The sequence below is a fragment of the Lactuca saligna genome, chromosome 3, assembly GCF_052625555.1.
Source record: "Lactuca saligna cultivar CGN05327 chromosome 3, ASM5262555v1, whole genome shotgun sequence".
Classification (NCBI taxonomy): domain Eukaryota; kingdom Viridiplantae; phylum Streptophyta; class Magnoliopsida; order Asterales; family Asteraceae; genus Lactuca; species Lactuca saligna.
The window spans coordinates 160,330,901-160,343,556 of record NC_136419.1 but is presented as its reverse complement, the minus strand read 5'-3'; positions in this window follow the sequence as shown (position 1 = coordinate 160,343,556).

The following is a 12,656-nucleotide window of genomic DNA, read 5'->3' as shown; positions in this document are numbered from 1 at the left end:
GCGTGGAAGACTTGCCTCAACTTTTGTTAATATGATGCATACGTATATCTTGTATAACTTTATTTTTGAAACAAATGTAAATTTTCATATATATGTAATGTAATGGTTGTTTACTGTGATTACTATGTACACTGGATTTGATACACAACGTGGAGTCCACCCGAAAATGTTTCCACCTTTGATTTTCAGGGTGTGACAGAGAGCGCCCCGATCCGAGACGTTTGTATGAGGTTGAGAGTGATGACTTCGATTTTGGACACCATCCGAGGGGCCCTGGCTGAGGCTGCAAGACCAGAAAATCGAAAGAGGGAGCAGGTTGTCGGGAAGGTATCGGAATTCGTTACCGATGGTCGGGGACTTATGACATTTTAGGGTCGGATTTGGGTACCGTGTGTGGGCGGGACGAATACTATTTTGATGGAAGAAGCACATGTATCGAAGTTCTCGATCCATCCCCGGGGTACTAAGATGTATTTGGATCTAAAGAAGGAGTACTGGTGGCCCTGTATAAAGAGGGATGTTGCATGGTTCGTCAAGAGGTGCCTGACTTGTCGTCCGGTTAAGGCCGAGCACCAGCGTCCGCATGGTAAGTTGCAGCCGTTGGAGATTCCCGAGTGGAAGTGGGAACAGATTACCATGGATTTTATCACCAAATTGCCAAGGACTACGAGAGGGGTCGATGCAATTTGGGTGATTGTGGATAGATTCACGAAGAGCGCACATTTTCTTGCTATCAGTGAGAGCTCTTATGCGGAGAGGTTGGTAGAGTTATATGTGAGGGAGGTGGTAACGCAACACGGGGTTCCGATGACGATCGTTTCATATCGGGATGTATGATTTACTTCCAGGTTTTGGAAGAAGTTTCACGAGGAGTTGGGTACGAGGCTGCATTTCAGTATCGCATACCACCCGCAGTCAGACAGACAGAGCGAGCGGACGATTCAGACGCTTGAGGATATGCTTCGAGCGTGTGTTTTGGATTTTGGAGGGAGTTGGAACATCTATTTACCATTAGCAGAGTTTTCGTACAACAACAACCATTATTCGAGCATTGGTATGCTGCCCTTTGAGTTGTTGTATGTGGGGAGGTGTTGAACCCCAATCTGCTCGGGAGAGGTGGGGCAGCGGGTAATGGGTAGTACGGATATTGTGCTTCAGACGACCGAGTAGATACAACAGGTCAGGCAGAGATTGTTGACCACTCAGAGTCGCCAGAAGAGTTATGCGGATAGGCGTCGGTCCGAGCTCGAGTTTCAAGTTGGTGACCTTGTGCTCTTAAAGGTCTCTCCTTGGAAAGGAGGGATACGATTCAGGAAGAGGGGCAAGTTGGGACCTCGATATATAGGACCTTTCTGGGTAATCGCTAGGGTAGGTAGGGTAGCCTACCGGTTGGATCTACGTGCTGAGTTGGGTCAGATCCACGACACCTTTCATGTGTCGCAGTTGAGGAAATGTATTGACGACAAGTCGGCAGTGGTACCATTAGATGATATTCAGGTGGATGCAGTCCTGAACTATGTTGAGAGACCAGTGGCAATTAGGGATCGAAAGGTTGAGGTTCTGAGGAACAAGGAAGTACCCTTGGTCCAAGTGCAGTGGCAACAATGGAAGGGGTCCGAGCTGACATGGGAGTCCGAGTCGGAGATGCGGGAGTAGTATCCGTAATTATTTGCGGTATAAGACTTCTGGGACAAAGTCTGGTTCTAGTGGGGGACAATTGTAACAGCCCGAAATTCAGGTACCTTTAATTAGCCCTTCATCTTTTGATATATTGTCATTTTGGGCTTTTGTGTTGGTCGAGTACGCTGGGCGTACAAGGAGTACGTTGCGCGTACTCGCGCACTTCATTTAAACGCATCATCCCCCGGGTACGCTGGGTGTAACTGGTCCAGATCCAAAAACCCTAATTTAATGGTTGGCTATAAAAGGAATGAGATTGCTTGGTTCCTCAACCACCATCCTTCAGAAAGAAACCTTAAGAGAGTTGTTTCTTCGTTCATAGCTTGTTTGTGAGTGTTCTAAGCTTGGTGGTGTCATTTCATGGTAGCAAAATAGAAGAGGAGTCCATTGTGGAGGCTAGAAGTTGGTGTTCAAGTGTATAACCGTGTTTAGCAAAGGTTGGAGCTTCTTCCTAAGGTAAAAATTTATGATCTTGCCTTGTAGTTCTTGTGGTATGCTTTATGGACCATTTTATAGGGTTTTGGTCCCAAAGATGGAGACTTTATGAGCAAGTAGTCTCCATTAGCTTAGATCCATCATATTTCTGGTCCATTTGAGTTGTATATTCATAAAAATGTAATCTTTGACGTCAATGAGTAGCCATGCATGAGATCTAGATCTATTGAGTTGAAATGGAAAGGTATTAAGGAGTGTAGGATCCTTTACAACCATGCCAAGGCTTAAAGGTTTCGACTTTATTGGTAAGGAGGCTTAAATAGAGCCGGATCTAGAAGTTGAAGAAGTGTCATAACCATTTAAGACTAAAAATGAAGAATGGCTGAATCTGAGTATTACGATGGGCGTAACTCCCAGTACGCTGTGCGTACTGGGTTGAGACCCCGATTGTGGATTGGCAATGTACACCCTGCATACATAAGTCTGTACGTCCCGCGTATTGAAAGATGTTGAGTTTTGTTGACTTTTAGGGTTTTGGTCAACATGAGGAGTTTGAGTCAAGGAAGGGTAAAATGGTCTTTTACCCCTCCGAGGAATGTTAATAAGGGTGAAGTCTAGTTGTGGAAGTCTATATTAATTAAAATGATATTTCGTTATGATTAGGTAGGGTTGGGATTCGGAGATAGCGATCACGTGAGATTCTAGACTATCCACGAGGTGAGTTTTCTCACTATACTGTACCCTGAAGGGTTTTATTGTTTGACCGGAAGGTCGGATATGTTATGAGTTGTATGCATTGTATATGATAAGTTAACCGTTTGTATGTGTTATGTATGTTATGCTTTGTATGGGTCGGAAGGCATTAGGTTATGGGCCGGAAGGCATATATGTTATGGGCCGGAAGGCATTGTGATGGGGAACGTAAGGTTGACGCCGGTAGGACTGGAAGGTTTACTGAGTTGGGACGGAAGTCCCCTGAGACACATGGACCGGAAGGTCAGGGCTTGGAAAGGCGTATGTGCATAAGTAGTATTTTGGTGAACTCACTAAGTATTTATGCTTACAGTTGTTGTGTTTTGTGTTTCAGGTACTAGCGAGGACCTTGGGAAGGTGCCGGCGTGATCTGTACACACTGACGGAAGAATTGTTTTATGATCTTGGGATGTATTTTGTTACGATGACATTTGTTATACATGTGATTTAAGAATATTAAATGATGGTTTATGTTGTTTGAAAAATGAAAAATTGTTTTGAAAATTTACGTTGTTACAAGTTGGTATCAGAGCCTTGGTTTGAGGGATTCGGATGCACCTTCGGGCGTAACTAAACTCAAACCGAGGATTTGAGAAAAAAATTCAATTAATAAAGGCATACAAATTTTATAAGAGATTTTGTAATAACCAAAGGAGAAGCAGTGTGTACGGTCAACCAGCGCCCGAATGGTAAATTACCCAAAATACCCTTACAATATGTGTTATAAGATATGTTATGATATGTTATGCATGCTAGAGTAGACTAGGTATTCATATTAGGACTAGAGTGGCCTGATTTGTGATGCCTTAGTCTAGGGGAAACTGCTGCTATGAGATGTTTTGAGAGCGAGTAGGTAGCCAGTGCATAGCAAGAATAGAGTACTCGTGATCCGTAGTCCAAGGAGGAGGACTTGAGGTGAATGCTGATGCGGTGTAGTCGGTAGTATAGGGCCCGTACTACTGAAGACACCAGATCAGTGGGCAACCCAAGTAAGAATCCTTTGGGTATCGGAGACCGAGTAGGGATTGCGTTATCGAGTGCGAGTATGCTCGATTGAGTCTCTGATATTTTTATGTTGTAATTCAGAGGCATTATGGTTGGGCCACGCCACAGACCTGGGACGAGCAGTGTGATTGACGAGGAGCTTCGTTAGATGATCCACGATGAGGTGGCTGTGGCGATCTGGGCCGAGATTCCGGAGATGTTTGGGTCTATCAAGACCACACTGATGAAGACTTTCGATGAGCGGTATACCGCAGTGACTCAGGCTGCAGCCGCTGCAGCTACCGCAGCTGTGGCTTCTTCCAGACCACAGGGAGGTGACTTATTGCTATTCTTGGAGTTCAGCAACACGAAGCCACCCGAGTTTGACGGGACGCAGGATCCGATCGCTGCGATGAGAGGGATTGCTGATATTGAGGGATGCTTCTACACATGTTCATGTCCGGCGCATCTGAGGGTACGGTTCGCTTTGAACCAGCTCTGCCTGGGAGCAAAGGATTGGTGGAAGTTCGTGATGGCGAACTTCACTCTTGCGGAGATATCGGCCGTGACTTGGGAGAGATTTACTACTACGTTCAGAGACGAGTATGTTCCTCCGGTGGAGAGGGAACGGTTGATTGAGGATTTCTTGACCCTCAAGCATGGTAATGATTCAGTTACTGTGATCAACCGGATGTTTCATGAGAGGGCGATGTTCTGCCCTGAGAAGGTGTCCACGGAGCAGGCACGAATGAGTCGGTATTCGGGAGTGCTGAGGAGGGACATTCGGGAGTTCGTATCGAACTCGACATACCAGACATTTGCTGAGCTCCAGGTAAATGCCCGGAAGAGGGAGATCGAGTTGGAGACTCAGGCCAGGGAGGAGGCTGAGTCTCAGCAGGTGGATCGGCGACCGGCTCAGCCCTAGCCGGCAGCCAAGCGGACCAAGTCCGCCGATTCGAGGATGGGAGGTCAGAAGGGCCGCACTTGCAGAAAGTGCGGCAAGGGTCATGAGGGGGCATGTCGATCAGGTGCTTGCTACAAGTGTGGCAAGGAGGGGCACATCGCCAGGGTTTGCCCCAAGGGATTTATGGTTTGCTTCCATTGCAACCAGAAGGCCGAGTGTCCTCAGCTTCACCAGGGATCTGCGCCTACTGCTAGAGTTACCGAGACTCGGCCGGTGAAAGCCGAGGCCCTGAAGGCTCATGGAAGAGCTTTTTAGTTGACTGCGGAGGAGGTCCACGTGACCCCTGATGTCGTGGTTGGTATGTATTCTTTCGTGTATTTACTTTTATGCTAAGATATTGTGCTTATATTATGATATGCGTAGGTACTTTTCTTGTGAATTTTGTACCTGCCTTGGTATTATTTTACTCGGGTGCGAGTCGGTCTTTTGTATCTTTGGCCTTTAGTCAGCACATCGGTATTGATCGGGAGGTGATGTGTAACAACCAAAAATTTCAACATAATTTAAACTTTTCAAAACAATTCATTTTAATAACATTATTAAAAAAAGGTTTTCAATACATTATTTATCATTGTATTCCCAAGTCCATTCCATATAACATAAACGCGAGGAACATTACGATTACGCCTTTGCCTTGCCACAGTCTCCAGAAGAACCTGAAAAACAACAAACCACAACTGTAAGCCCGAAAGCTTAGTGAGATACCCCCAAAATACCAACCACGTATACGCCCTTCCAGGCCACGACCTTCCGGTCCAAAACATATTGCCTTGCGGCCCATAACATATCGCCTTCTGGCCCATAACGTATTGCCTTCCGGTCCATAACATAAAAAGCATACATAACATAACATAACATAGAACAACCATGCATATCGGGTCAAACTCCAGTCCAAACAACCCTGAGTACATAACATTCAATCATATAACAGTTCACAGTCAACAAATCGATCAAGCAGACCACATAACATATCATCACCCTAACCAGGATACCGACCTAACCGATCAGGAGCATAACATCACCCTACGTTTCAGCCAAAATACGACTTACGCACATACGCCTTTCCAAGCCATGACCTTCCGGTCCACATAACATAAAATGCCTTCCGGCCCATATCAAAATGCCTTCCGGCCCATAACATAATGCCTTCCGGCCCATATCAAGCTATACCATACCAGACAACTATCCGGATTTCCATCCGGTAAAGGATCGGCTTGGTGCCGTAGACCCTGTCGATACAGTGAGGATAACTCACCTCGAAACTGCCGCCTGAAAGGATAAGATCCCGCTGCTCTGAACTCCAACACGAACTCATCCACTGAACACCAAAACACTCAACTCAATATACATATGCTTAATTACCAAAATACCCCCGGATGACTGATGGGTTATGAGCATTCTAACACTCCTAAGTGTACATGCAACCCTAAATACCTTGGATCTATTTTTTCTCTATTATACATGCAAATATCAACTTTCCAAGGTATTGTTCTATTCTAGCATACTAAACGTTAAATAACACAAGTTAGAATAACATACCTTTTGTTAGTGCTTGTCTTCATGAAGCTTGAGTGCCTAGTGCCCCAAGTGTGACACCTCAAATGGTTCACACAACACCAAATACACTTGGAATAACTTGAGAGAATTCTACACTTCATGAAATCGGCTAGCCCTCTCTAGCAATATACTAGTGTCGATTTTGTCAAGAATAAGATCTTTATATAGTGTTACAATTAGGGTAAACCCTAATTGTCATGACTTTCCATTTCCTTGGATCCATGGGTTCAAATACACCATGGAGTATCCATGGACCATCCTATGGGTTTTAGCCCAACTTGATTATCCATGGAGCATTAGCCCACTATACAAGTATGGATGATTTACACAACCAACCCATATATTTAATTAGTCTTCTTTTGATCACTTAATTAATCCTAGATTAATTCTTGATCAATACTAATTAAATAATCTTATTATTATTATTATTATTATACTAGAACTTATAATATATTAATAACCATAAGTGTCTTATTTCTCTCATTTTAGTCTATCCAAGTGCATGATGCCATGCAACCCAAATGGACCATGCCGGGTCGGGTCAAGTCTTACCAATTATAGTTATGGACTTAGGCATTAATCCAACAGTCTCCCACTTGGATAAGTCTAAAACTATTATTGCGTATGACTTCAGGAACCAACTGGCAATCGTAGCTCTCAAAAGCTTCTGTCGAACTCTGACCTTGTCGATAAACACTGACCTTTGTCAATGACTTGTCCATTAGATAAGGGATCATATATTCCTCCATTCTAGATATCATATGGACTGAGACATGGATTATAATCATTCTCTCTGTCCATTTGTTGTTTCCCGATTTCCGATTTATGATGACTGACTAATTGAACAAATCAAATCAGTCCTGGCCCGGCCGAGCACTTCCATTTGTCATCATCAAATCATCGAGGGGCCCACAGATATCGCTTTTATCCCGAAGGTAAAAGGAATGGAAAAACTTCGACTCCTATGGCTTGTTCTACTACTTGTTGAATCATACACAAAGACACGTGTTATAGCACCGAGTTACCAAATGCGGTTTTGTGTAATCAATGTACTATCAACTCATAGTAACAACTCATATCTCTAGGTTTGAAGAATATAAGATATTATCGTCTCTTGATCACTCGTGATAATATCCATGAAGTGATTCCAATGAGCGTGGGTTGAATCCAATACTCAGAACTTATGAGCACTCATGAGTGTTGTAGCCCTTTGTCCAACACCTTAGACCTTTACAAGCCAAACCATGACAGTCTTAATTCATATCTACTTCCAGCATATGACCGACTGTGGATGGTTTGAATAACTTAGTCATTCCGGAAGAATAACCTAGTTTATTCGGGAAGTCAAAACATGCAAATTGAAACACAATAATAATTGAATCCAATATGGTATCAAAACCTATGAACATAAATAAAACACCTTTTATTTATCACCATATGATTACACATTATTCATTTTATACTGTTTCAGCTATCAACTTTATTCTTGAATTTAAAACAATAGTTGTTCCATGCTCCAAGCATGTACACTATGTTTTCTAAACACTAGTCATGCCACACACCAACTATGCATACTATGTTTGTCTATGATCTTAACTTTGTGAACTAGATCAACTAAACATAACTTCAATGATTCTCCTTTCACACTCCCAAATCCTTACTGTAAATACAAGAATTCCAAATTCATGTCATTTACTGAAATCTGTTAGATTCTAAACTTATATGCATTGATCTTCTTGTAATGATTATGCACAAAGTCATAAAGACTTGGCAACAATCATTACAGAGTATTCCAAAGGAGATCAATTCCTTGGAAACATCCTTCTTGCATTAATTTTCCTTAATCTTACACAGATTGAAATTTCTGACTTTGAAACATTTCCAGATTCATTTTGACTATCGCTTCTGAACAAGAGTTGCCTCCTTACAGATTATGTCAATATGGTCCTTCAAGAATTATCACTATACTTCCAATTGTCCTTTGGCAACCAATCTTTGGTAAACTTTATATTGTCCTTGACAATTTTTTAATCCTTTTAGTCATATCCAGTTCTAAACCTTTTCCCTTCTTAATGCCCCAGGCATTTGGAAACTTTTAGAAAGGATGAATATAGCACATGTAATCGATCCTATATCCGAAGCATATGGGACACGATTCATGATGTCTCACATAAAGACTAAACCAGTATTTTGCTATAACATTTCCATTTCTATTTGCCAAGTTCTCATAATTCAGATTATGAAAAGGGATGCCGTAATCATAATCGAATTTTAGAACGCAAATAATGGACCCATATACAGAATTTCCTTATGTTGAGCCATTCCAACATGAAATTCATATATATCCTTGACTAAATGATTAAAACCTCATGATCTAAGCTTATATATTTGAGATGAAGTATAATTTCCTCTCCCTTAATTATAGCAAAACAACTTTTTCCCAATTGAAACCTTTTGTTTTCTATAATTAACATTGCTAGCTTGCAATACTTATCGTAATTATCATGATCCCCCTAACATGATGATTATTAGCATAACACTTATGCTCCCACTAGCTTCGACATGTACTCAGAAATCAGCTGGACTTCTAGAAATCAATACTTTATTGACTTTCTTACCAAAGTTCAGATTTCTGATACTAGATTGTTTTGATAAGACTTTATCAAAAACATACACCTTCCCTTAGATAGCACACTTGTGTGTCTAAACAATTATGAAGAGGGATGCCGTAATCATAATGCTTAGACCTTTTTGCCACTTCTCACAAGTCCAGGTTAGTGTGCCGGTAAACCACACACGCTCCACTAACGACTTTGAGAATGCAAATATCACAATTGCTATCTAACTAAAATCTACTTAGTGAAAGTGTTTCCTCACCATCATTTTCATGAATCGGAGAGAAACCTTATGACACTTAGATTTAATGGTGTATGTGTTCTTATCTGTAACGCCCGTAGATCCAGGCAAGTCAATTTAGAGGCAATATGGGTCGAAAATGACTTTTCGGCAAAAGATTATTTAGAATAAATAATTTTAACCAAGTTATAGTATATGTCACAAGGTTTCCGTACATATAAATAACGCCGAAATCTGAGTTATAACGAAGAAGTTATGGCCCGTCGAAGTTTTACGGCAAAACCGGCACGGCACCGGGAAGCGTAAAAAGTGAATTTATGATAGAAGACTTTTTAGCCTTAGTTATCTAAACCAAAGTCGTAGAGTATGTTAAAATGAGAAAATCCGTAAAAAGAACGCCCAAATCTGACTTCGTATGAGGAAGTTATGATTTTTCTAAGATTTAGCATAGTAGTGCACAACCAGAAATCTGAATTTTAGATCGGTCGATTTTTAGCCGACGGGATCTAAACGAATGTTGTAGTACTCGTAAATACCAACGCGTAGATATAAAGAACATCCATAATAGAGCTCGTATGCGAAAGATATGGATGAAGCTTAGTCCCTACTTTTCGAGCGCGGGGAATTCGATACAGTTTTGTAAATCCAAGATAGAATGAGAATTAGCCAACGAGGTCTAAATGAGAGTTGAAGATCTCATTAATACGAACTCAACGGTGAAAAGATAGACAAAAATGGAACTCGTATGCAAAAGTTATGGACGAAGCTTGGTCTCTACTTTTCGAGCGCGGCGAATTCGATATAGTTTTGTAAATCCGAGATAGAATGAGAATTAGATAACGAGGTCTAAATGAAAGTTGAAGATCTCATTAATAGGATCTCAACGGTAAAAAGACAAACAAAAATGGAGCTCGTATGCAAAACATACGGACGAAGCTTAGAGACTACTTTACTATAAAACTCCTATAAATACAAGGGTGAACTCCTCATATTTTCTTCACACCATAAGCCTCTCTTTCTCTCTCTAACTTCTCTCTAGCCTCCCTAAACCCCTCCCAAGTCTACGGAACCTCCATAGCATGAGAAGAAAGCCCCGGAGCGCCCGACAGCTCCGAGAAGAAAAGCTTTCGGCTTGGAAACGCTGCTCCAGCGAAGCCCGGTTTTTAATAAAAACTCGCTGTAAGTGAGCTACGCCTATACTATATTTAATATAGATTTTATTTAATTATAGTAACATTATTAGGACCTTAAAATAATTATATGGGCTATTATTATGAGTTATATTGAGTGTTATTTAACGCTTATATAATAGTAATAATAGCTAGACTATTAATTAGTCGTGGTTAACGTTAAAAACTAAACCCTAGTGGTATTGATACTAGGTTTTGTCGAGGAAAATTGTTTTGAGATAACGAAGTGCTGTCTGAGTTCGGAATCACCACCTAATCAGGTGAGTGCATAGTCCCTTTCATCTTACACATAGATATGAAGTATTTAATATAAACTATGTGCTATGTGTGCATATTATCTGAATACTTGTTGTCTATGTTGGATGAACGTTTTATACATGTTTTAAAGGATTTAAACTGTATACGTATTTTATATATACGAATATGTGGGGTATGATGATGGTAGATAGATGATGAGAGATATAAGATGACGTGAGTATACATTGGCAGCTATAGACTTAGTGACTATGGGACAAACACCGGGAGCTATGGACTTAGTACATGTCAGACGTTGGTAGCTATGGATTTAGTACCTGTTAGAAATTGGTAGCTATTGACTTAGTACCTATTAGTTAGATGCTGGTAGCTATGGATTTAGTACCTGTAGGAATTGGTAGCTATCGACTTAGTACCTGTTGAACGCTGGTAGCTATGGATTTAGTACCCGATGAGTAGGATATAGCAGCTATGGAATTAGTGCTTTACGAACTAACATCGACAGCTATGGATTTAGTGCCAGTCCTATAACCCTGGAAGTAAGGGACTTCGGAATAAACAAATGCAGGATAGATGAATCTTAGGTTGAATCCTTAAGAGTAAAGAAGATAACGGGGATGGGTAATGGGGTTAATTGTTTGATGATTAAACATAACAATTATATTATTGTGGGTTGAAAACCCTATGTACTCACCAGGTTTCCCAACCTGACCCACTCAGTTTATGTGTATCACAGGTGTTGATATGAAGTCACTTTACACTGAGAGATTTAAAGAGATGTAGATCACTAGTGTAAATAAATGTAAGTTGTGTTTATGCTTATGTTTCTGTATTAACGATGACATCCCAAACGTTTTAAGATGAATAAAAATACGTTTCTTCGAAAATGTTTTAATAACGTATTTATCGTGTTTTTCTGGGAACAAATTCCGCAACCTTTTTATAAAATGAAGTACTCTGATTTTTATAAAGCATAAACAAAGTCGGTATTTTCTAGCCGTGATTTTGGGGATGTAACAGTTGGTATCAGAGCATTAGTTTAAGCGAACTAGGAATATGGATTTATTTCTAGACTTAAACTTAGAATGCTAAGGGATGATTGTAAAGTGTGAGCACTAGCTTAATTTAGGAATGATGCCTAAATTGCTTTTATGTGCTAAATGATTTGTTATGCTATAGTTTGATCGGATCTATGGTCTGTTGCCAACCGGATCTGGAAACCTTATGTGTTTAGGATTCTAAACGTACGGATACGATATTAGAACTAGCATATAAACGTTTCGGAGTAATAAGGATGATTTAAACGTCAATCCTAAGTAAAGATCTAGATTCACCATATTCGGTGTACAGATCAAGATGGCAAGAACCCGTAGAGGAAACGTAAATGTGAATGGGAACCGAAACCAACCGCCAGTGGTTCAGCAAATACCTGTTGCTGAAGAAGTTGCGCCTGAGCCAGTCACCATGGCTGGAGTTCAAGCCATGATTCGGGCTATGTTAGCTGAACAAAGGGAAGAAATGAGACAGATGTTGAATAGGGACGAACCTACCGTACGTGTTGAACCGACGGAGCCAGTTCCCGAGCAATCTGAGGAAGGGAACTATAGCCACCAAGTGAGTCAAGTAGGGACTCAAGGTGAGCAAAGGGATGGCCCAGAAGGGAGAAACAACAAGGATGGGCGGATATACAAGAATTTCTTGGGTGCGAAACCCCCAAGTCTCTCAGGAAGCCCGAAGCCGGTTGAGATTATGGATTGGATATCTGAGATGGAGATGGTGTTTGAGAGCTGCAGCTGTAATGAGAAACAGAAGACTGTCTTCGCAGTAAGACAGCTGAAAGCTAGAGTCTTGAGCCGGTGGAAGCTATTGGCAGATACGATGCCACGAGGAGAAGCCTTAAGGATGTCGTGGGAAGAGTTTTTGGAGCAGTTGAAAATGCAGTACTGCTCGGAGGTAGATCTGATAGACCTAAACAACGAGTT